Source organism: Macaca nemestrina, chromosome X (genome assembly GCF_043159975.1).
Source record: "Macaca nemestrina isolate mMacNem1 chromosome X, mMacNem.hap1, whole genome shotgun sequence".
In the NCBI taxonomy this organism is placed as follows: domain Eukaryota; kingdom Metazoa; phylum Chordata; class Mammalia; order Primates; family Cercopithecidae; genus Macaca; species Macaca nemestrina.
In genome coordinates, this window is record NC_092145.1 from 77582258 (window position 1) to 77607180 (window position 24923).

The following is a 24923-nucleotide window of genomic DNA, read 5'->3' on the forward strand; positions in this document are numbered from 1 at the left end:
GGCTGCCTTTAACATTTTTTCCTTCATTTAAACCTTGGTGAATCTGACAATTATGTGTCTTGGCGTTGCTCTTTTCGAGGGGTATCTTTGTGGTGTTCTCTGTATTTCCTGAATTTGAATGTTGATCTGTCTTGCTAGGTTGGAGAAGTCCTCCTGGATAATATCCTGCAGAGTGTTTTCCAACTTGGTTCCATTCTCCCCGTCAGTTTCAGGTTCACTGATCAAACGTAGATTTGGTCTTTTCACATAGTCCCATATTTCTTGGAGGCTTTTTTTTCCCCTTTAATCTTGTCTTCATGCTTTATTTCATTAAGTTGATCTTCAGCATCTGATATCCTTTTTTCTACTTGATTGATTCAGCTCTTGATACTTGTCTATGCTTCACAAAGTTCTCATGCAGTGTTTTTCAGCTCCATCAGGCCTTTTATTTTTCTTGAAACTGGTTATTCTAGTTAGCAATTCATCTAACCTTTTCTTTTCAAGGTTCTTGGCTTTTATGTATTGAGTTAGAAAATTCTCCTTGAACTCGGAGCTTGGAGGAGTTTGCTATTTCTCACCTTCTGAAGCTTACATCTGTCAGTTCGTCAAACTCATTCTTCGTCCTGTTTTGTTCCCTTGCTGATGAGGAGTTGTGATCCTTTGGAGGAGAAGAGGCATTCTGGGTTTTGAAATTTTCAGTATTTTTGTGCTGATTTCTCCCTATCTTTGTGGATTTGTCTACCCTTGATCTTTGGTGTTGGTGACCTTCAGATGGGGTTTCTGAGTGGACGTACTTTTTGTTGATGTTGATGCTATCCCTTTCTGTTTGTTAGTTTTCCTTTACCCATTAGGCCCCTCTTCTGCAGATCTGCTGGAGCTTGCTGGAGGTCCGCTCTGGACCCTGTTTGCCTGGGTATCACCAGTGGAGGCTGAAGAACAGCAAAGATTGTTGCCTGTTCCTTCCTCTGGAAGCTTTGTCTCAGAGGGGCACCCACCAGATGCCAGTTAGAGCTCTCCTGTATGAGGTGTCCGTTGGCCCTTGCTGGGAGCTGTCTCTCAGTCAGGAGACATGGGGGTCAGGGACCCACTTGAGGAGGCAGTGTGACCCTTAGCAGAGCTTGAACACTGTGTTGAGAGATCTACTGCTCTCTTCAGGGTGTGTAAGTCTGCTGAAGCTGCATCCACAGTCGCCCCTTCCCCCAGGTACTGTGTCCCAGGGAGATGGGAGATTTATCTATAAGCCCCTTACTGGGGCTGCTGCCTTTCTGTCAGAGATGCCCTGCCCAGAGAGGAGGAATCTAGAGAGGCAGTCCGGCTACCTAGGCTTTGCTGAACTGCAGAGGGCTGTGCCCAGTTGGAACTTCCCTGGGTCTTTGTTTACACTGTGAGGGGAAGACTGCCTACTCAAGCTTCAGTAATGGTGGATTCCCCTACCCCCAACAAGCTCAAACATCCCAGGTCAACTTCAGGCTGCTGTGCTGTCAGTGAGAATTTTAAGCCAGTGGATCTTAGCTTGCTGGGCTCTCTGGGGGGTGGGATCAGCTGAGCTAGAACACTTGGCTCCCTGGCTTCAGCCCCCTTTCCAGGGGAGTGAACGGTTCTGTCTCCCTGGCATTCCAGGCACCACTGGGGTATGAAAAAAAAACTCCTGTAGCTAACTCAGTGTCTGCCCAAACAGCCACCCAGTTTTGTGCTTGAAACCCAGGGCCCTGGTGGCATAGGCACCTGAGGGAATCTCCTGGTCTATGATTTGTGAAGACCATGGGAAAAATGTAAAATCTGGGCCAGAGTGCACTTTTCCTCATGTGACACTCCCTCACGGCTTCCCTTGGCTAGGGGAGAGAGTTCCCTGACCCCCTGTGCTTCCCAGGTGAGGCAACAACCCACCCTGCTTTGACTCACCCTCCATGGGCTGCACCCACTGTCTAACCAATCCCAGTGAGATGAGCTGGGTACCTTAGTTGGAAATGCAGAAATCACCTGCCTTCTGCATTGATCTTGCTGGGAGCTGCAGACTAGAGCTGTTCCTTTTTGGCCATCTTTGAGATATTTTGATATAGGCTTGCAATGCATAATAATCACATTGTGGAGAATGGGGTATCCATTCCCTCAAGCATTTATTTTTAGTGTTACAAAGAATCCAATTATATTCTTTTAGTTGTTTTAAAACATACAATTAAATTATTATAGACTATAGTCACCCTGTTGTGCTATTAAATACTACATCTTATTCATTCTATTTTTTGTGCTCATTAACCATTGCCTCCTCTTTCCCCAGACCTCCATTATGCTTCCCAGCCTTTGCAAACTTTCCTTCTACTCTCTATCTCCACAAATTCAGTTATTTTGCTTTTTACATTCCACAGATAAATGAGAACATGCAATGTTTGTCTTTTGGTGCCTGGCTTATTTTACTCAACATAATGATCTCCAGTTTCATACATGTTGTTGTAAATGACAGAATCTCATTGTTTTATGGCTGAATAGTACTCCATTGTGTATATGTACCACATTTTCTTTATTGATTCATCTTTTGATGGACACTTAGATTGCTTCCAAATCTTGGCTATTGGGAACAGTGCTGCAACTAATGTAGGAGTGCAGATATCTCTTCAGTATACTGATTTTCTTTCTTTCAGGTAGGTATTAGTCTCTTTTCATGCTGTTGATAAAGAGTTGAGTATTCAAGACTCTGCAATTTATCAAAGAAAGAGAGGTTTAATGGACTTACATTTCCAAGTGGCTGGGGAGGCCCCACAATCATGGCAGAAGGGAAGGAGGAGCAAGTCATGTCTTACATGGATGGCAGCAGGCAAAGAGAGAGCTTGTGCAAGGGAACTCTTCTTTAGAAAACCATCAAATCTCATGAGACTCATTCACTATCACAAGAACAGCGTGGGAAAGACTTGCCCCCAGGATTCAATTACTTTCACTGGGTCCCTCCCACAACACATGGGAATTCAAGATGAGATATAGGTGGGGACACAGCCAAACCATATAGAGGTATATGCCCAGCAGTGGGATTACTGGGTCATATGGTTGCTGTATTTTTAGTTATTTGAGGAGCCTGAATGTAAGTTATTTTAACAGGGGTGAAATGATATCTCATTGTAGTTTTAATTTGCATTTTTTCTGATGATCAATGATGTTGAACAGTTTTTCCCATGTCTGTTTGTCATTTGTATGTCTTCTTTTGAGAAATGTCTATTCAAATATTTTGCCCAACTTTTGATCAGATTATTCAATTTTTCCCTGTAGAATTGTTTGAGCTCCTCGTATATTCTGATTATTCATGCTTTGCCAGTCAGGTAGTTTGTAAATGTTTTCTCCCATTCTTTGGGATGTCTGTTCACTTTGCTGATTGTTTTCTTTGCTGGAGAAAAGCTTTTTAACTTGATGTGATCCTATTTGTTCATGTTTGCTTTGGTTGCCTGTGCATGTGGGATATCGCTCAAAAAGTCCTTGCCCAGACCAGTGTCCTGGAGAGTTTCCCCAATGTTTTCTTGTAGTCGTTTCATAGATTGAGGTTTTAGATTTTAATCTTTAATTCATGTTGATTTGATTTTTGTATATGGTGAAAGATAGTGATCTAGTTTCATTCTTCTGCATATGGATGTCCAGTTTTTCTAGCACCATTTATTGAAGAGACTGTCTTTTCTTCATCATGTGTTCTTGAAAGCTTTGTCAAAAATGAGTCCACTGTAAATGTGTGGATTTTGTTCTGGGTTTTCTATTCTGTTCCACTGGTCTATGTGTCTGTTTTTATGTCAGCACCATGCCATTTTGATGACTATAGCTCTGTAGTATAATTTAAAGTCAGGTAATGTAACTTCTCCAGTTTTTTTTATTTTAGCTTAGATTAGCTTTGGCTATTCTGGGTCTTTTGTGGTTCTTTATAAATTACAGGATTGTTTCTTATATTTCTGTGAAGAATATCGTTGGTATTTTGATAGGGATTACATGGTATCTGTAGATTGCTTTGGTGGCATGGATATCTTAACAATATTGATTCTTCCAGTCCATGAACATAAAATATCTTTTCATTTTTTTGTGACCTCTTCAATATCTTTCATGAGTGTTTTATAGTTTTTATTATAGAGATCTGTCACTTCTTTGGTTAATTCCTAGGTATTTCATTTTATTTGTGGCTATTGTAAATGAGATTACTTTTTATTTTTTTATTTTGTTCACTGTTTGCATATAGAAATGCTACTGATTTCTGTATGTTGATTTTGCATCCTGTCACTATACTGAATTCGTTTATCAGTTCTAAAAGATTTTTAGTGGAGTCTTTAGGTTTTTCCAAATATCAGATCATATATTCTGCAAACAAGGATAATTTGATTTCTTCCTTTCCAACTGGGATGCCCTTTATTTGTTTCTCTTGTCTGATTGCTCTAGTGAGGAATTCCACTACTATCTTGAATAACAGTGGTGAAAATGGGCATCCTTGTGTTTCAGATCTTAGAGGAAAGGCTTTCAGTTTTTCCCCATTCATTATGACACTAGCTGTGGGTCTGTCATGTAGGGCTTTTATTATGTTGGCATATGCTCCTTCTATCCCCATTTTTTTGAAGGATTTTATCTTGAAGGATGTTGAGTTTTATCAAATACTTTTTTTCAGCATCAATCGCAATGATCATATGGTTTATCTTCTTCATTCTGTTAATAAGATGTATCATAGTAATTGATTTGCCTATGTTGAAACATTTTTGTATTTCAGGGGTAAATCCCACTTTGTCATGATGAATGATTTTTTTAATGTGTGTTGAATTTGGTTTGCTAGTATTTTATTGAGAATTTTTGCATCAATATTCATCAGAGATGTTGGCCTGTAGTATTCTTTTTTTTTTTTTTTTTTTAATGTGTCTTTGTTAGGTTTTGGTATCAGGGTAATACTCACCTCACAGAATGAGTTTGGAAGTATTCCCTCCTCCTCTAGCTTTGGAATAGTTTGAGGAGGGTTGTTATTAGTTCTTCTTTAAATGTTTGGTAGAATTTAGCAGTGACGCCATCACATCCTGGAATTTTTTTACTGGGAGACCTTTTATTATGGTTTTGATCTCATTACTTGTTATTGGTCTATTCAGGTTTTGGATTTCTTCCTGGCTCAATATTCATAGGTTGTATGTGTCTAGGAATTTGTCCATTTCTTCTAGATTTTCAAATTTATTGCCATACAGGTGCTCATAATAATCACAAATGATCCTTTGAATTTCTGCAGCATCAGTTGTAATGCCTCCTTTTTCATTTCTGATTTTATTTATTTGAGTCTTCTCTCTTTTTTTCTTAGTCTGGCTTAAGATTTGTCAATTATGTTTAACTTATGATTGTTTGCATTGTTTTCTTCATTTTAATTTTCTTTATTTCTGCTCTGATCTTTATTATTTCTTTTCTCCTACTAATTTTGGATTTAGTTTGCTTTTGCTTTTCTAGTTCTTTAGGATGCATCATTAGATTGTTTAATTTTTCTTCTTTTTTGATATAAGCACTTGTAGCTATAAACTTTCCTCTTTACTTCTTTTGCTGTATCCCACAGCTTTTGTTATGTTGTGTTTCTGTTATTCGTTTCAAGAAGTTTTTCATTTATCTTCTTAATTTCTTTATCAACCCACTGGTCATTCAGGAGTATATTGTTTAATTTCCATGTATTTGTATAGTTTCCAAATTTCCTCTTGTTACTGATTTCTAGTTTTTTTTTATTGTGGTTACAGAAGACACTTGATATAATTTCAATTTTTTGAATGTTTTAAGACTAGTTTTGTGACTTAACATATGGTTGATCTTTGAGAATGATCCATATGCTGAGGAAAAGAATGTGTATTTTGCAGCTATTGGATGAAATGTTCTGTAAATACCTATTAGATCCATTTGGTCTATAATGCAGTTTAAATCTGATGTTTCTTTATTAATTTTCTGTCTGGAAGATCTGTTCAGTGTTGAAAATGGGGTACTTAATTCTCTAGTTAATATTGTTTTAGGGCCTATCTTTATTTCTAGTAATATTTGTTTTATATATCTGGGTGCTCCAATGTTGGGTGCATATATATTCAAAATTGTTATATTCTCTTGCTGAATTGACTCCTTTATCATTATATAGTGTCTTTGTCTCTTCTTATAGTTTTTGTCTCTACATCTATTTTGTTTTATATAAGTATAGCTACTTTTGTTGATTTTTGGTTTCCACTGGCATGGAATATCTTTTTTCATCCCTTTATTTTCAGTCTATGTGTGTCTCTGTAGGTGAAGTGTGCTTCTTGTAGGGAACAGGCCAATGGGTCTTTTTCTTTGTTTTAAATCTGTTCAGTCAGTCTATGTCTTTTTATTGGAGAGTTTGGTCCATTTACATTCAATGTAATTATTGATAAGTAAGGACTTACCTCTGCAGTTTTGTTATGTGTTTTCTTTTTGTTTTGTGTTTTTTTCTTCCTTCTTTCTTTTCTTTCTCTCTTCTCTTTTGAAGATGTTTTTTCTCTGGTGATATGATTTAGTTTCTTGCTTTTTCTTTTTTTTTGGATCTGTTGTATGTTTGTTTTGGTTTGTGGTTACCATAAGGCTTGTAAATACTGTCTTATAACTCATTATTTTAAGCTGATAACAATTTAAAACTGTTTGCATAAAGAAACAAACAAGCAGAAAGAATACTATTAAAAACTCTCCACCTTAACTTTGTCCCCCTTTAAACTTTTGTTATTTCTATTTCTATCTTATTGGACTATTTCTCAAAAAGTTGTTGTAGTTACTATTTTTGATTGGCTTATCATTTAGTCTTTCTACTGAGGATAAGGGTAGTTTATACTGCATAGTTAAAGTGCTATAACACTCTGTGTTTTTCTGTGTACTTACTACTATCTGTGATTTTTGTAACTTCAGGTTATTACTTATTGCTCATTAACATCCTTTTCTTTGTGATTGAAGTACTCCCTTTAGCATATTTTGCGTGATAGGTCTGGTATTGATGAAATCTCTCAGCTTTTGTTAGGGAAAATCTTTATTTCTCTTTCGTGTTTGAAGGCTACTTTTGCTGGATATTATTCTAGGTAAACTTTTTTTTTTTTTTTTTCCAGTACTTGAAATATGTCATGCCACTCTCTCTTGGCCTGTAAGATTTCCACTGAAAAGTCTGCAGTCAGACATATTGGAGCTCCATTGTATATTGTTTCTTTTCTTTTGATTTTAGGCTCCTTTCTTTATCTTTGATCTTTGGGAATTCGATTATTAAATGCCTTGATGTAGTCTTCTTTGGGTTAAATCTGTTTGGTGTTCTATAACCTTCTTGGACTTGGATGTTGATATCTTTCTGTAGGTTTGGAAAGTTTTCTGTTATTATCCCTTTGAATAAGCTTTTTACCCCTATTGCTTTTCCCACTTCCTTTTTAAGGCCAATAAATCTGAGATTAGCCCATTTGAGGCTATTTTCTAGATCCTGTAGGTGTGCTTATTCTTTTTTCTTCTGTCTCCAGTGACTGTGTGTTTTCAAGTAGCTTCTCTTTGAGCTCACCAATTCTTTCTTATGCTTGATCAATTCTTCTAATAAAGGACTATGATGCGTTCTTCAGTATGTCTGTTGCATTTTTCATCTTCAGAATTTCTGCTTGATTCTTTTTTTACTATTTCAATATCTTTGTTAAATTTATCTGATAGAATTCTGAATTCCTTCTCTGTGTTACGTTGACTTTCTTTGAGTTTCCTGAAACAGCTATTTTGAATTATCTCCCTAAAAGGTCACATCTCTGTTTCTCCAGGACTCTGTTTCTCCCTGGTGCCTTATTTGTTCATTTGATGAGGTCATTATTTCCTCGATTTTCTTCATACTTATAGATTTCATCTGGTCTGGGCGTTGAAGAGTTAGGTATTTATTGTAGTCTTTACATTCTGGACTTGTTTGTACCCATCCTTCTTGGGAAGGCTTTCCATATATATATGTATACATATAATTTTTAAAAATCTTTTAAAAAAATTTTTTTGAGACAGAGTTTGGCTGTTGTTGCCCAGGCTGGAGTGAAATGGCGTGATCTCAGCTCACTGCAGCCTCCACCTCCTGGGTTCAAGCGATTCTCCTGCCTCAGCCTCCTGAGTAGCTGGGATTACAGGCATGCACCACCACGCCTGGCTAATTTTGTATTTTTGGTAGAGATGGGGTTTCTCCCTCTTGGTCAGGCTGATCTCGAGCTCCCGACCTCAGGTGATCCACCTGCCTCAGCCTCCCAAAGTACTGGGATTACAGGTGTGAGCCACTGCACCCGGCCTGGCTTTCCAGATATTTTTAAGGACTTGGGTGTTGTGATCTAACCTCTATCTATTTTAGGGGACACTCCACGTCCAGTAACACCATGATTCTTGGAGACTTGTAGAGGTACCACCTTGATGGTCTTGGACAAAATCTGTGAGAATTCTCTGGATTATTGGGCAGAGACTCTTGGCCTCTTCCCTTACTTTCTCTCAAGCAAATGGAGTCTCTCTCTCTCTCTCTCTCTCTCTCTCTCTCTCTCTCTGTTCTGAGCCACCTGAAGCTGGGAGTGGAGTGACACAAGGACTCGTATGTCCACCACCACTGTGACTGCACTGGATCAGCCCTGGAGCTAGCATAGCACTGGGTCTTGACCAAGGCCTGCTGTAACCACTCCCTGGCTACCACCTATGTTCACTCAAGCCTGGAGCTCTACAGTCAGCAGTTGACAAAACCAGGCAGGTCTGTGTTTTTTCCTTTAGAGCAGTGAGGTCTATGAGGTTCCAGGCAGGTGCAGAGGTGTCATCCAGGAGCCAGGAACTAGATTTAAAAACCTTAGAGGTCTGCCTGATGTTCTGTTGTACTGTGACTGAGCTGGCACTCAAACCCCTAGACACAGTTTTCCCCACTCTTCCTTCCCCTTTCCAAAGACAAAGAATCCTCACCTGATGGCCAGTGACACCACAGGCCCATGAGGAGTACTGCCAGACTACCGTTAATATTCCCTCAAGGCCCAAGTACTCTTCAGTCAGCTTGTGGTGAATGCTGCCTGACCTGGGACTCACCCTTTAGGTCAGTGAGCTCTCCTCTGTCCCAGGGCAAGTCCAGAAATGCTGTCCAAGAGTCAAATCATGAAACTGGGGACTCAGGAGCCCACTTGGTGCTCTACCTCTTGTGGTCATGCTGGTACCTGAGGTGCAAAACAAAGTCCCTTTTTTTTGGTCTGCTTTTCTCAAGTAGGGGTTCTGTCCCATAGCCACCACAGCTGGTAATGTGCTAGTCTCACCTGGAACCAGCAAATCTCAGAGGCTCACCCAGGACCCTTGATGTAGTACATGGGTATCACTTCTGGTTATTCATGGCCAAGGTCTCTTCAATTAGCAGGTGATGAATGCAGCCGGGGTTGGGTCCTTCCCTTCAAGGTAGCAGGTTCCGTCTGGCCCAGGGTGTGTGTAGTATTGTCAGTCAGGAGCTACAGCCTGCAAATGGGGCCTCAGTACTCTGGCCAGTGCCCTATCCTGCTGTGGCTGAGCTGGTATCCAAGATGCAAGACAAAGTCCTCCTCGCTCTTCCCTCCCCTCTCCTCAGGTGGAAAGGAGGGATCTCTTTTGGAGCTGTGATCTGTGCAGCCTGTGGTTAGGAGAGGGATGATGTCAACACTCTCTTAGCCACTCTGGCTTGTATCTCAGTAGGTCACCTGCCCCCTAGTTCACTATCTCTGGGCTCAATTCAGTACTAGGACTCACATAGGGGTTGCAGTTCTTGCAGCCTACACTGCCTTTTGAGTTTACTTAGAGCCCCAGAGCACTGTAGCCCTCAGTGGCAAGGCTTGCAGAACTCAAGTTTCAACTGCTGTGATTGGCGATTTGTCTCTGGCTAGGGCCGGTTTAAATGCAGTCCATTGGCCAGTGTCAGCTGAATTTGGTCCAGCTTTTCTTTCGCTACAACAGGACAGCACTGTGTTCAATGTTCCACAGTTACTGGGCTCTCCCTCTTCCAGCACACTGAAAGGCTCTCTGCACCCTGCCGCCACTGCTGGGGGTTAGCAGTGGGAAAGGGATGGCTTTGGTGATTCAGCACTGTGTTTTCTACACTTCAGTGCCTCTTTCAATGATAGGAAGCTGAAACCAGACACTATGAGTACTCACCTGATTTTTGGTTCTTATGAAGGTGCTCTGTGTGTGTGTGTGTGTGTGTGTGTGTTTGTGTGTATGTAGATAGTTGTTAAATTGGTGTCCTTTTAGGGGGGGCGATGGTTGGTGGAGCCTTCTCTCCTGCCATCTTGCTCCACCTGGCTCCATATTGTATTTATTTAAATAAACATTAAACAAACTTCCCCAAATGCTGACATTCATACCACTAAACATAAGTATTTAAAATCCCAACTTCACTGTGGTCTATTGAAGACACTGATTCCTTAGACAGCATTAAAAATCATTTTTTTCTTAATTTTTTTTTTGTAGAGATAGGGCCTTGCTATGTTTCCCAGGCTGGTCTTGAACATCTGGCCCCAAGCAATTGCCTGCCTCAGTCTCCCCAAAATACTGGGATTACAGGTGCAAGCCACCATGCCTGGCCAACAAGCATATTTTAAAGAATATATTTTCATCTATAGGTCAGATAAAGCTTTATTAAATGGCAAACATTTTTAACAGTGGAGAAATAAGTTTCAAAAGCAAAAATATTCAGAAGGTCTGCTGTTCAAATAATATTTTTTTCAAAACCCTGTGGAAGAGTATGATAAAATTCATTGAACTGAAAATTCAGTTGAATTCTTATCAACATAAATAACTGGATACAGTGTCCCTTGACACTTGATGTTGGACAATGCATATTTTTCCATTCAAGCATATATTCTACATGGTCATATGTAATACCCCCGCATGTCCCTTCTGTGGAAGGCTGTTTGCTAGCAGCCTATTTTTCTCTTTATTATTGTGGTACAGGGCTCCTTATTTCCCATCACCAGACTGTATGTCTTGGCCAAGAGGTCTCTGATTCAAGTTTATTATATTATTTTTTTTACAATTTTTTATTGTTTTTTTTTTTTTATTTCCAAGGTTTTTGGGAACAGGTGGTGTTTGGTTACATTCATAAGTCCTGTAGTGGTGATTTGTGAGATTTTGGTGCACCCATCACCAAAATCTATATCAGTATAGACTGTACCCAATTTGTAGTCTTTTATCCCCCACCTACCTCTGACTCTTTCCCTTGAGTCCCCAAAGTCCATTACATCATTCTTTTGCCTTTGCATTCTCATAGCTTAGCTCCCACTTATAAGTGACAACATACAATGTCTAGTTTTCCATTCCTGAGTTACTTCACTTAGAATAATGGTCTCCAATTCTATTCAGGTTGCTGCGAATGCCATTATTTCATTCCTTTTTTATTTATTTTTTTAATCACTGAATAGTATTCCATGGTATATATACACAACAATATCTTTATCCACTCATTGATTGATGGGCATTTGGGCTTGTTTCATGTTTTTGCTACTGCAAATTGTGCTGCTATAAACATGTGTGTGCAAGTATCTTTTTTTGTGTAATGACTTCCTTTCTTTGGGTAGATACCCAGTAGTGAGATTGCTGGATTGAATGGTAGTTCTACTTTTAGTTCTTTAAGAAATCTCCACACTGTTTTCCATAGTGGCTGTAGTAGTTTACATTCCCACCAGCAGTGTAAAAGTGTTCCCTTTTCACCGCATCCCTGCCAACATCTATTATTTTTTGTTTGTGGCCATTCTTGCAGGAGTAAGGTGGTATAGCATTGTGGTTTGGATTTGCATTTCCCTGATCATTAGTGATGTTGAGCATTTTTTTTCATTTGTTTTTTGGCCATTTGTATAACTTTTGAGAATTGTCTATTCACATCCATTTTTTGATGAGATTATTTCCTTCTTGCTAATTTGTTTGAGTTCCTTTTAGATTCTGGATATTAGTCCTTTGTTGAATGTAGAGATTGTGAAGATTTTCTCCCACTTGCTGAGTTGTCTGTTTACTTTGCTGATTGTTTATTTTGCTGTGCAAAAACTTTTTAGTTTAATTAGGTCCCACCTATTTATCATTGTTTTTGTTGCACTTGCTTTTGGGTTCTTGGTCATGAAGTCTTTGCATAAGCCAATGTTTAGAAGGGTTTGTCTAACGTTCTATAGTTTTTATGGTTTTGGGTCTTAGATTTAAGTCCTTAATCCATTTTGAGCTCAAAAATTTCGTATAAGGTGAGAGATGAGGATCTAGTTTTATTCTTCTACATGTGGCTTGCCAATTATCCCAGTACGATTTGTTGAGTAGAGTGTCCTTTCCCCACTTTATGTTTTTGTTTGCTTTGTTAAAGATCAGTTGTCTGTAAGTATTTGGGTTTATTGCTGGGTTCTCTATTCTGTTCTATTGGGCTATGTGCCTATTTTTATAACAGTACCAAGCTGTTTTGGTGACTATAGCTTTATAGTATATTTTGAAATCAGGTAGTGTGATGCCTCCAGATTTGTTCTTTTTGCTTAGTCTTGCTTTCGCTATGCGGGCTCTTTTTTGGTTCCATATGAATTTTAGAATAGTTTTTTTTTTCCTCTAATTCTGTGAAGAATGATGGTGGTATTTTGATGGGGATTGCACTGAATTTGCAGATTGCTTTTGTCAGTATGGTCGTTTTCACAATATTGATTCTACCCATTCATGAGCATGGAGTGTGTTTCCATTTGTTCGTGTTGTCTGTGATTTCTTTCAGCAGTGTTTTGTAGTTTTCCTTGTAGAGGTCTTTTGACTCCTTTGTTAGGTGTATTCCTAAGTATTTTATTTTATTTTTTTGCAGCTATTGTAAAAGGGGTTGAGTTCTTGATTTCTTTCACAGGTCAGTCGCCATTGGTGTATAGCAGAGCTACTGATGTGTGTACATTAATTTTGTGTCCTGAAACTTTGCTGAAATCATTTATCAGTTCTAGGAGCTTTTTGGAGGGGTCTTTAGGGTTTTCTGGGTATACAAACATATCATCAGCAAAGAGCAACAGTTTGGCTTCATTTTTACCAATTTGGATACCCTTTATTTCTTTCTCTTGTCTGATTGCTCTGGCTAGGACTTCCAGAACTGTGTTGAATAGAAGTGGTGAGAGTGAGCATCCTCCTCTTGTTTCACTTTTCAGAGGGAATGCTTTCAACTTTTCCTCATTCAGTGTGATGTTGGCTCTGGGTTTGTCATAGATAACTTTTATGACATTAACATATTTCACTTCTATGCTGATTTTGCTGAATGTTTTAATCATAAAGTGATGCTGGATTTTGTCAAATGCATTTTCTGCATCTATTGAGATGATTATGTGAATTAAAAAAATTCTGTTCATGTGGTGTATCACATTTACTTACTTGTGTATGTGAAACCATCCCTACATCCCCAGTATGAAACCCATTTGATCATGGTGGATTATCTTTTTGATATGCTGTTGCATTCAGTTAGCTATTATTTTGTTAAGGATTTTTGCATCTATATTCATCAGCAACATTGGTCTGTGGTTTTCTTTTTTTGTTATGTCCTTTCCTGGTTTTGGTGTTAGAAGGATGCTGCCTTCATAGAATAATTTAGGGAGGATTCTTTCTCTATCTTGTGAAATAGTGTCAATAGGATCGTTACCAATTCTTCTTTGAATGTCTGATAGAATGCAGCTGTGAATCCATCTGGTCCTGGACTTTTTTTGTTGGCAATTGTTTTGTTATCATTTCAATCTCACTGCTTGCTATTGATCTGTTCAGGGTTTCTACTTTTTTCTGGTTTAAGCTAGGAGGATTGTATATTTCCAGAAATTTATCCATCTCCTCTAGGTTTTATAGTTTATGTGCATAAAGTTGTTCATAGTAGTCTTCATGGCGTTTTGTATTTCTCTTTTTTTTTTTTTTTTTTTGAGATGGAGTCTGGCTCTGTCACCTGGGCTGGAGTGCAGTGGCCGGATCTCAGCTCACTGCAAGCTCTGCCCCCCAGGTTTACGCCATTCTCCTGCCTCAGCCTCCCGAGTAGCTGGGACTACAGGTGCCCACCACCTCGCCCGGCTAGTTTTTTGTATTTTTTAGTAGAGACGGGGTTTCACCGTGTTCGCCAGGATGGTCTCGATCTCCTGACCTAGTGATCCGCCCATCTCGGCCTCCCAAAGTGCTGGGATTACAGGCTTGAGCCACCGTGCCCGGCCTGCGTTTTGTATTTCTGTGGTGTCAGTTGCAGTATCTCCCACTTTGCTTCTAATTGAGCTTATTTGGTTCTTCTCTCTTCTTTTCTTGGTTAATCTTGCTAATGGTCTATTATTATTTTTGTTTTCAAAGAACCAGCTTTTCATTTCACTTATCCTTTGTATTTTTTTTTGTTTGTTTCAATTTCATTTAGTTCTTCTCTCATCTAGGCTTTTCCTTTTATTCTGCTGGGCTTGGATTTGGTTGGTTCTTGTTTCTCTAGTTCCTTGAGTTGTGACCTTAGATTGTCTTTTGTGCTCTTTCAGACTTTTTGATGTAGGCCTTTAAGGTTATGAACTTTCCTCTTAGAACCACCTTTGCTGTATTTTATAGATTTTGATAGATTGTGTCACTATTAAGATCATTCAGGGGCAGATTATTTAATTTCCATGTATTTTCATGGTTTTGAGGGTTCCTTTTGGAGTTAATTTCCAATTTTATTCCACTGTGGTCAGAGAGGGCAAGTGATATAATTTCAGGTTTCTTAAATTCATTGAGACTTATTTTGTGGCCTATTATATGGTCTATTTTGGAGAATATTCCATGCAGTGATGAATAGAATGTATATTTTGTGTTTTTTGGTTGAACGTTTGGTATATATCTGTTAAGTCCATTTATTCTAGGGTGTGGTTTAAATCCATTGTTTCCTTGGTGACTTTCTGTCTTGATGATCTGTCAAGAGCTGTCAGTGGAGTATTGAAGTCTCCCACTATTACTGTGTTGTTGTCTCTCTCATTTCTTAGGTGTAGTAGTAATTATTTTATAAATTTGGGAGGTCCAGTGTTAGGTGCATGTATATGTAGGACTGTGATAGTTTCCTGTTGGACAAGGCCTTTTATCATTATATAATGACCCTCTTTGTCTTTAACTGGTATTGCTTTAAAGTTTGTTTTGTGTGATATAAGAATAGCTACTCCTGCTTGCTTTTGGTGTCCTTTTGTGTGGAATGTCTTTTTCTACTCCTTTACCTTAAGTTTATGTGATTCCTTATGTGTTAGGTGAGTCTCCTGAAGGCAGCAGACACTTGGTTTGTGGATTCTTATCCATTCTGCCATCCTGTATCTTTTAAGTGGAGCATTTAAGCCATTTACATTCAATGTTAGTATTGAGATGTGAGGTACTATTCTATTCATCATGCTATTTGTTGCCTGAATACCTGTTTTTTTTTTTTTTCAAAGTTTATTGTGTTGTTATTTTATAGGTCCTGTGAGATTTATGCCTTAAGGAGGTTCTGTTTTGATGTGTATTTCGAGAATCTGTTTCAAGATTTAGAGCTCCTTTTACCAGTTCTTGTAGTACTGGCTTGGTAGTGGTGTATTGTCTCATAATTTGTTTGTCTAAAACAGACTGTATCTTTCCTTCATTTATGAAGTTTAGTTTTACTGGATGTGAAATTCTTGGTTGATAAATTGGATGTGAAATTCTAAGGAGGCTGAAGATAGGGCCCCAATCCCTTCTAGCTTGTAGTGTTTTTGCTGAGAAATCTGCTGTTAATCTTACGGGTTTTCCTTTATAGGTTACCTTGTGCTTTTGCCTCACAATTCTTAATATTCTTTCTTCCATCTTGACTTTAGATAACCTGATGGCTATGTGCCTAGGTGATGATCTTTTTGTGATGAATTTCCCAGAAGTTATTTGAGCTTCTTGTATTTGGATGTCTAGATCTCTAGCAAGGCTGGGGAAGTTTTCCTTGATTATTCCTCTCAAATATGTTTCCCCAACTTTTAGATTTCTCTTCTTTCTCAGGAATGCCAATTATTCTTAGATTTGGTCATTTAACATATCCCAAACTTCTTGGAGGCTTTATTCATTGTTTTTAAAATTCCTTTTTCTTTGTCTTTGTTTGAGCTCTGAAGTTCTTTCTTCTGCTTGTTTGATTCCATTGCTGAGATTTTCCAGTGCATTTTCCATTTCTATAAGTGTGCCCTTGCTTTCCAGAAATTGTGATTGTTTTTATTTACTGTATCTATTTCACCGAAGATTTCTCCCCTCACATCTTGTATCAGTTTTTTGATTTCATTAAATTGGACTTCACCTTTCTCTGGTGCTTCCTTGATTAGCTTAATAATCAATCTTTTGAATTCTTTTTCTGGCAAATCAGGGATTTCTCCTTGGTTTGGATCCATTGCTGGTGAGCTAGTGTGATTTTTTGAGTGTGGTAAAGAGCCTTGCTTTATCATATTACCAGAATTGTTTTTCTGCTTCCTTCTCATTTGGGTAGCCTATGTTAGAAGGAAGATCTGGAGCTCAAGACTGCTGTTAAGATTCTTTTGTCCCATGGGGTGTCCTTTGATGTTGTATTCTCCCCCTTTTCCTAGGGATGTGGCTTCTTATGCACAGAACTGTAGTTATTGTTATTTCTCTTTTGGGTCTAGCCACCCAATGTGGTTACCAGGTTCCAGGCTGGTACTGGGGGTTGTCTGTCACAGCACAGAGTCTTGTGATGTGAACCATCTTCCAGTCTCTCAGTCATGGATAGAAGCACCTGCTCTGGTGGAGGTGGCAGAGGAGTGAAATGGACTCTGTGAGGGTCCTTAGTTGTATTATTGTTGCTTATTGCATAGTTTTGTGCTGGTTGGCCTCCTGCCAGGAGGTAGCACTTTCAAGAGAGCCACAGTTGTGGTAGTATAGGGAGGATGATGCAGTGGGTGGGGCCCTAGAACTCCCAAGAGAATATGACTTTTGTCTTCAGCTAACAGGGTGGGTAGAGAAAGACCATCGGTTGGGGGCAGGGTTAGGCATGTCTGAGCTCAGATTCTCCTTGGGTGGGGCTTGTTGCAGCTGCTGTAGGGGATGGGGTATTGTTCCCAGGTCAATGGAGTTATGTTCCCAGGAGGATTATGGTCACCTCTGCTGTGTCATGCAGGTCACCAGGGAAGTGGAAGAAAGCTGGCAGTTACTAGCCTCACTCAGCTTTTGTGCAACCCGCGTTCTGTCTAAGACACTTTGCATTTGGTTAGAATTGTTACGAAGTTCAGCTGGAGGTTTCCTTCTCCTTGTATTTTTCCAGTTTCTCTGGTAGCCCTCCCCAAGGACTCCTGTGAGACAAAGTCAGACATGCCTTCTCTGGGGACTAAAAGAGTCCACAGGACTCTTCTCCCTGCTTCCTCTACTCCTGTATTTCACTTGGCTCTCTAAATGATCTCAGCTCCAGGTAAGGTCAAATCCTTCTCCTGTGATCTGGACCTTAAGATTCTTCAGTGAGGGTGTGTGATCGAGATCCCCCTTTCCCACTTTCCCACTTTGGGCACTCACAGTATTTCGGCTGTCTCCCGGGTCCTGCAGGAGCAATCCACTCCCTTCAAGGGGTCTGCGGATTCTCTCAGCTTTCCTGCAGTAGCTCTTGAAGCAAAAGTTCATGATGTGAGTCTCCACATGCTGTTCTGTCGGTCTGAATAGGAGCTGCGATTTAGTCCTGCCTGTTATCTGCCATTTTTTTTCTCCTCTGATTCGAGTTAACTTTCTCAGCAACACTAGTATCCCAGATTCCTGTGAAGTGGATCTTGAATTCATAGCAGCTTTTGTTTTTATGTAAAAGTGGACTGGCTAAACAATCTCATATTCCATATATTCTTCTGTCATTTTTTACAATGACAACATCTGTTCCCATATGTCATATGTCCAGCTGCATGACTGGCATCCCCTTCAGAAGGATGTGGCTGGTCCCACTGTCTCTGCAGCACTGCAGACAGCACAACACTGAGGTGGCCATCACACAGAGACCACTGACTCGGCGGTCCTTGATTTTTTCTCTGTCTCTATAGATTTGCCTTTTCTAGAATGTCATGTAGTTGGAACCATACAGTATGTAGCCTTCTCAAATTGGCTCCTTTCATTTAGCAATATGCTTTTAAGGGTTCCTGTTGCTTTTGTTGGCATTTGGTGGCAGAAACAGGCCAAGGATACACCTGATGAGAGACTCAGGGTTTTCTCCCTCTTGAAATTTCCTCCAGGCATTGTTTTTGGAAGACATTTGAATAGTTTTCAAGAGGAACCCAAACAACATGGGAGAATAAGCAGACGATCGTGCCAGCCGGCTGGATGTGTCTGGCTAAATTCTGAATAACAGCTCTGGTATATTGTTAAAGTAATTGTCCCTAGTGAATCATGCCTCCCAGTATCTGTGTCTTTTTATGGTTCTTTCCACACTGACACTTGACCAAGTGACTTGCTTTGGCCGTTGAAACATTAGTACATGAGATACAAACAGAATCTTAAAAAGCCCTTGTGCATAGGAATTGTCCTCTTTTACTCCTGGGAACTCTTGGGACACATATGAAAAAAGACCAGGCTGGCCACCTTGAGGATGAGAAACCACGCTAAGAGAGAGGCTCAGCTAACAGAGAGCACCAAGTGCCACACATATGAATGAGGCCGTCTTAGACCACCCAGCCCCAGCTGAGCTATTGGATAAATATTGTCATATGGTTGACCCAGGAGAGTCCAGCAGAAGAAGTACTCAGCTGAGTCCAGACCAAATTCTTCATCCCTAATATTTGTAAGAATTATAAAATGATTATTTTACACCACTAAGTTTTGAGGTGGTTTATTACATAGCAATAAATAATCACTACAATAATGATCTTAATTTGAGTTACCTGTTATGGACCATCAGCTAAAACTGACCTGCCTGTACATGTGTTGACAGGATCTAAGTATAGAGAAACTAAACACACTGAGGGTACAAAAAATTTACATTCTTTTGAACTTAAGAAATATTCTTAAAGACATTTCACTTTTTTGAACTCTAAAAACATCTTCCTGTTAATTTCTTTTGCAGCTCATTAGTCACTTAAGTCTGTTTCTCCTCCCCACCTTGAAGTAATTTTCTTGTTGAAAACCCTCTTCCTTGGAAGCTGGTGATAGTGCTAACTTTCTTTAGTGTTAAATTGGTTTGCCCAGAGGTGGCAGGCAGCATCATGTGCATGCTCACCTATATGGTACTGACTTTGTGTCTATGACAAGGTTATTTGTTTGTACCAACCTTTTATTTTTCAAATCTACATCCTTTGCATACTGCCATCTTAAGTCTGATTATAATTATTTGTTGATATTGTCTATCTGTTTCCAACTAAGGGCAGAAGTGCTACAAAGTGATAAAAAGAGCACACCCTGGGGTCAGACTTCATGGGTTTTTATTGAAGTTCCCCTACTTACTGTGTGGCCTTGAAAAAATTACTTTACTTTATTGTGCTTTAGTTTCCCACTCTGTAAAATGAGCATATAACCCGTCTCATAAGGCTTAGAAGTTTAAAATGATGTAATTGACACAAGGCACTTATAATGGTGCCTAGCACATATTCTCCACCAGTGTTTGCTGTTATTATATAAAGGGACAAGGTCTCAGAGCCTGAAGGCAGCTTGAAGCCAGGCCTCTCTTCGAGAAAACTTTTAGAAATTAGACTGACTTTAATAAGACCCGACCGTGGACAAAATCCTCTGTTAAGGGTACAAAAACATACCTTTCTAAGGGAGCATGACCACCTGACATTCTGCTCCTATGCCGAGGCCCTTGTAATATTATTCAGTAAATATGTCCTTATTATAAATTGTTTGCTGTGTGCCCGCTATGCATAATATGGAAAATCACTGTACATCATTATTTTTCTTAAGGAGCTTCTGGGAAAAATTAAATAACTAACAAAGACAGAAGTACAGGATATGTTACAGGTCAATCTATGCTAAGTGCTAAGTGACAGTAAGTGTTGTAGAAGTTCAGAGAAAGGAGAGATCCTTGAGACTAAAGGAGGAAAGGTAGGCTTCTTAGAAGAACTAAAGGTTGAGTTGGGCCTTAAGGATTTATTAGGTAGAAAGGAGAAGGAAGTCATTACAGGCATGGGGTACATCTTAAGCAAAGCCAAAGAGGCTGATGTAGTTAAGTGAATTCAGATAACTGATGAGATCAGTAAGGCTATCTTAATGATCCTCTTAATGATCAACTTGCAGTGTTTGAGTTTTCTCCATAATTAAACTCCCCTTTGTTTTTTTCTTCTTCTTCCCTTACTCCAGCACAACTGGTTCTGCACAGATCCTCTGTCTAACAAGACAGCATTGTGGAAATTTATTTGGCCTGACAGGTAGAAAGGTTGATCAGCTCAAGTCCAAGCTCCCAAAAGGATGTTACAAAGTTCCTATCTGGCTGTCAATGTTCTGTGTATATTGAAGCATGCATTTGTAGTTCATTGTATAAAATAAAATGAAGAAAAAGAAAGAGCATGGTTTCTGTAAGAAGTTTGGAGCTTTGGAGAAGAAAGGGATGGCTTCTGTAAGCAGTCTGTGGCAGAAATCAGGTTCTAAAGCTGATTAAATCTCTAGGATTTGTAAGAGACAATTTTGAGCAATGAAAGGCAAATTATCTTTTACACAGCCATGTGCTCCAAAGAGCAGGGAAATTAGGTAGGAGAGGAAAGAGGTGGAGAAAAAAAATATCCCAACAGGAAAGCAAAATCACAGGGCGTCATCTATAGACATTCTGGAGCATCCATCCTAAGTAAACATATAGAATTGTGATGTGGTGGACATGTTTCTTTATTCATCTGAAACAGAGTGAAAGCAGAGGAGACTCACATGGAGCCGAAAGCAGTTATTCCTCTGTACAAAAAAGATGCAGGGCAAGTACTTCGGAGGTTCTGAATTCTAAGTGAATGAATACTAAGAAAACCACTCATCACTTTCTTGAGGTTTCGAAGAATGTGGAGCAATAGGAATGGACTAGTCACAAAGCAGCACAAAAATGTAACTTTCTTTCTCTCCCTTCCTTCCTTCCTTCCTTCCTTCCTTCCTTCCTTCCTTCCTTCCTTCCTTCCTTCCTTCCTTCCTTCCTTCCTTCCTTCCTTCCTTCCTTCCTTCCTTCCTTCTCTCTTCCGTTCTCTCGTTCTCTCGTTCTTTCTTTCTTTCTTTCTTTCTTTCTTTCTTTCTTTCTTTCTTTCTTTCTTTCTTTCTTTCTTTCTTTCTTTCTTTCTTTCTTTCTTTCTTTCTTTCTTTCATTACAGAGCTTAACTTTGTTCTGAGCCCTCACACCCACGTGGTGATTTTTCCAGCAATTACTATAATTGTCATTATGTCAGACTACCTAGTCTTTTGGCCACTGTGTATTCACTTGCTTCTGAGGCCCATAGATGTTGCTAGGCCCTCCTCCAGTGAGGAGGTCCCTGTACTTTAGCTCATTAATCTCCTCTTCTCTCACTGGTTGGCTTAGGAACCCTCTTTTGCTTTCTCTATATCCTGCAGGAGAAGGGTGTGCAAACCCCTGTGAGACCACTCTCAAGCCCACCTGTCTTGTCTCCTCCTTCAGTCCTAACTACTCAATAGTGGTTGATTTTTTCCTCCAAGGAATTTTGGTTCTATCTGGAGACATATTTGTTGTCATAACTGGGATGGTGCTATTGGCATCTTGTGCGTAGGGGCCAGGGATGCTGCTCAACATCCTACAATGCACAGGACAGCCCCTCAATGTCAAGAATACTGAGGTGGAGAAACTCTGGTCTGTGCTGACAATACAAATGACTGAGAAGGGAAAGCCTATTGAGTGACTTTTTAAAATGTTACTCTACTGCTTTTATGTTGAACGTGTGACTTGCTACGGAGGGACCAAAGTCTAGCAGAGAGAGTCACTCATGTAAACAAATAAGTGAGGTGGTGTGTTATAGGTGCTGACATTTAATATATATGTATGCAGTTTTTTCAAAAAGGTAATTCTTCACTGTAGCCTTTAAACTTATAAAACTATTAGTAATGCATGATTAGCTTGTATTGAAACTTTTCAATTTAACAAATATTATACCACAAGTGTTATCTGTGTTCTAAGTATTATCCATCAACTCCTGCTTGCCTAAAAGTTTGCTCATAAAGCCACATTCAGGCAGTACTGTCCACTTAGTGGGAACCTTCTGAATTGTAGGCATAATGCCTAGAAAGAACTAATCAGCCTTAGGAGTGTTGGGCTTGGAAAACCCAAATGTATAATGTGATGGCAAATGTTGTGGCTAAAGGAAACTTAAAATTCATCCTCCAAACTGGGACAAGTTGAGAGTAAATGGACTACTATTAATAACCATGTTAGGACAATAGGTATACACTAGTACTGTCCACAGAAAATCTAAATCATAGCACTTTTGAAGGTGACTACCAATTAATGTCTAAAAATTCCTCGTGTAAGTGGCTAACAGTTTAAGAAGTATCTCTTTCTAGAAGGAGTTGCGTTTCCACATGGCGTTTTGGGAGATCAAGAGCAGTTAAGGTCTAAAATAACATAGCTGTGACAATGGAATTTATTTATTTATTATTATTTATATATTTCCACAAGTTATTGGATTACAGGTGGTATTTGGTTATGTAAGTAAGTTCTTTAGTGGTGATTTGTCAGATTTTGGTGCAAGTATCAGCTAAGCAGTATACACTGCCCCATATTTGTAGATTTTATCTCTCGCACCCCTCCCACTCTTGTCCCCAAGTCCCCAAAGTCCATTGTATTGTTCTTATGCCTTTGGGTCCTCATAGCTTAGCTCCCTCATATCAATGAGAACATATGATGTTTGGTTTTTCATTCCTGAGTTACTTCACTTAGAATAAGTCTCCGGTCTCATCTAGGTCTCTGAAAATGCTGTTAATCCATTCCTTTTTATGGCTACATAGAATTCCATCATATATATATATGGATATATATATAAAAAATAGTTTATTCACTGTGAGATTGATGGGCATTTGGGTTTGTCCCATGATTCTGCAGTTGTGAATTGTGAATTGTGCTGTTACAAACATGTGTATGCAATATCTTTTTCGAATAATGACTTATTTTCCTCTGGGTAGATACCTGGTAGTGGGATTGCTGGATCAAATGGTAGTTCTACTTTTGGTCCTTTAAGGAATCTCCACACTGTTTTCCATAGTGGCTGTACCAGTCTACATTCCCACCAGCAGTGTAGAAGTGTTCCCTGATCACTGCATTCACACCAACATCTACTGTTTTTTTTATTTTTTTGATTATGGCCATTCCTGCAGGAGTAAGGTGGTATCACATTGTGGTTTTGATTTACATTTCCCTGATCATTAGTGATGCTGAGCACTTTTTTATATGCTTGTTGGCTATTTGTATATCTTCTTTTGAGAATTGTCTATTCATGTTCTCAGTCCATTTTTTGACGGGATTGTTTGTTTTTTTTCTTACTGATTTGTTTGAGTCTGTTGTAGATTCTGGATGTTAGTCCTTTGTAAGATGTATAGATTGTGAAGATTTTCTCCCATTCGGTGAGTTGTCTGTTTACTCTGCTGACTGTTGCTTTTGCCATGCAAAAGTTCTTTTTTTTTTTATGATTTAATATTTCTTCTTTTTTTAAAATTTTTTTTATTTTTTATTTTTTTAATTTATTTATTATTATTATACTTTAAGTTGTAGGGTACATGTGCATAACATGCAGGTTTGTTACATATGTATACTTGTGCCATGTTGGTGTGCTGCACCCATCAACTCGTCATTTACATCAGGTATAACTCCCAATGCAATCCCTCCCCCCTCCCCCCTCCCCATGATAGGCCCCTGTGTGTGATGTTCCCCTTCCTGAGTCCAATTGATCTCATTGTTCAGTTCCCACCTATGAGTGAGAACATGCGGTGTTTGGTTTTCTGTTCTTGTGATAGTTTGCTAAGAATGATGGTTTCCAGCTGCATCCATGTCCCTACAAAGGACACAAACTCATCCTTTTTTATGGCTGCATAGTATTCCATGGTGTATATGTGCCACATTTTCTTAATCCAGTCTGTCACTGATGGACATTTGGGTTGATTCCAAGTCTTTGCTATTGTGAATAGTGCTGCAATAAACATACGTGTGCATGTGTCTTTATAGCAGCATAATTTATAATCCTTTGGGTATATACCCAGTAATGGGATGGCTGGGTCATATGGTACATCTAGTTCTAGATCCTTGAGGAATCGCCATACTGTTTTCCATAATGGTTGAACTAGTTTACAATCCCACCAACAGTGGAAAAGTGTTCCTATTTCTCCACATCCTCTCCAGCACCTGTTGTTTCCTGACTTTTGAATGATCGCCATTCTAACTGGTGTGAGATGGTATCTCATTGTGGTTTTGATTTGCATTTCTCTGATGGCCAGTGATGATGAGCATTTTTTCATGTGTCTGTTGGCTGTATGAATGTCTTCTTTTGAGAACTGTCTGTTCATATCCTTTGCCCACTTTTTGATGGGGTTGTTTGTTTTTTTCTTGTAAATTTGTTTGAGTTCTTTGTAGGTTCTGGATATTAGCCCTTTGTCAGATGAGTAGATTGCAAAAATTTTCTCCCATTCTGTAGGTTGCCTGTTCACTCTGATGGTAGTTTCTTTTGCTGTGCAGAAGCTCTTTAGTTTAATGAGATCCCAATTGTCAATTTTGGCTTTTGCTGCCGTTGCTTTTGGTGTTTTAGACATGAAGTCTTTGCCCATGCCTATGTCCTGAATGGTACTACCTAGGTTTTCCTCTAGGATTTTTATGGTATTAGGTCTAACATTTAAGTCTCTAATCCATCTTGAATTAATTTTCGTATAAGGAGTAAAGAAAGGATCCAGTTTCAGCTTTCTACTTATGGCTAGCCAATTTTCCCAGCACCATTTATTAAATAGGGAATCCTTTCCCCATTTCTTGTTTTTGTCAGGTTTGTCAAAGATCAGATGGCTGTAGATGTGTGGTATTATTTCTGAGGATTCTGTTCTGTTCCATTGGTCTATATCTCTGTTTTGGTACCAGTACCATGCTGTTTTGGTTACTGTAGCCTTGTAGTATAGTTTGA

The 24923-nt window shown here is 39.2% G+C and overlaps 1 pseudogene; it reads right to left on the reverse strand.

Annotated features, from left to right (window-relative positions):
* Positions 1-10614: 10614 nt before the first annotated feature.
* Positions 10615-17851, reverse strand: LOC139360636 (SPRY domain-containing protein 7-like; annotated as a pseudogene).
* Between the last annotated feature and the right edge of the window lie 7072 nt (positions 17852-24923).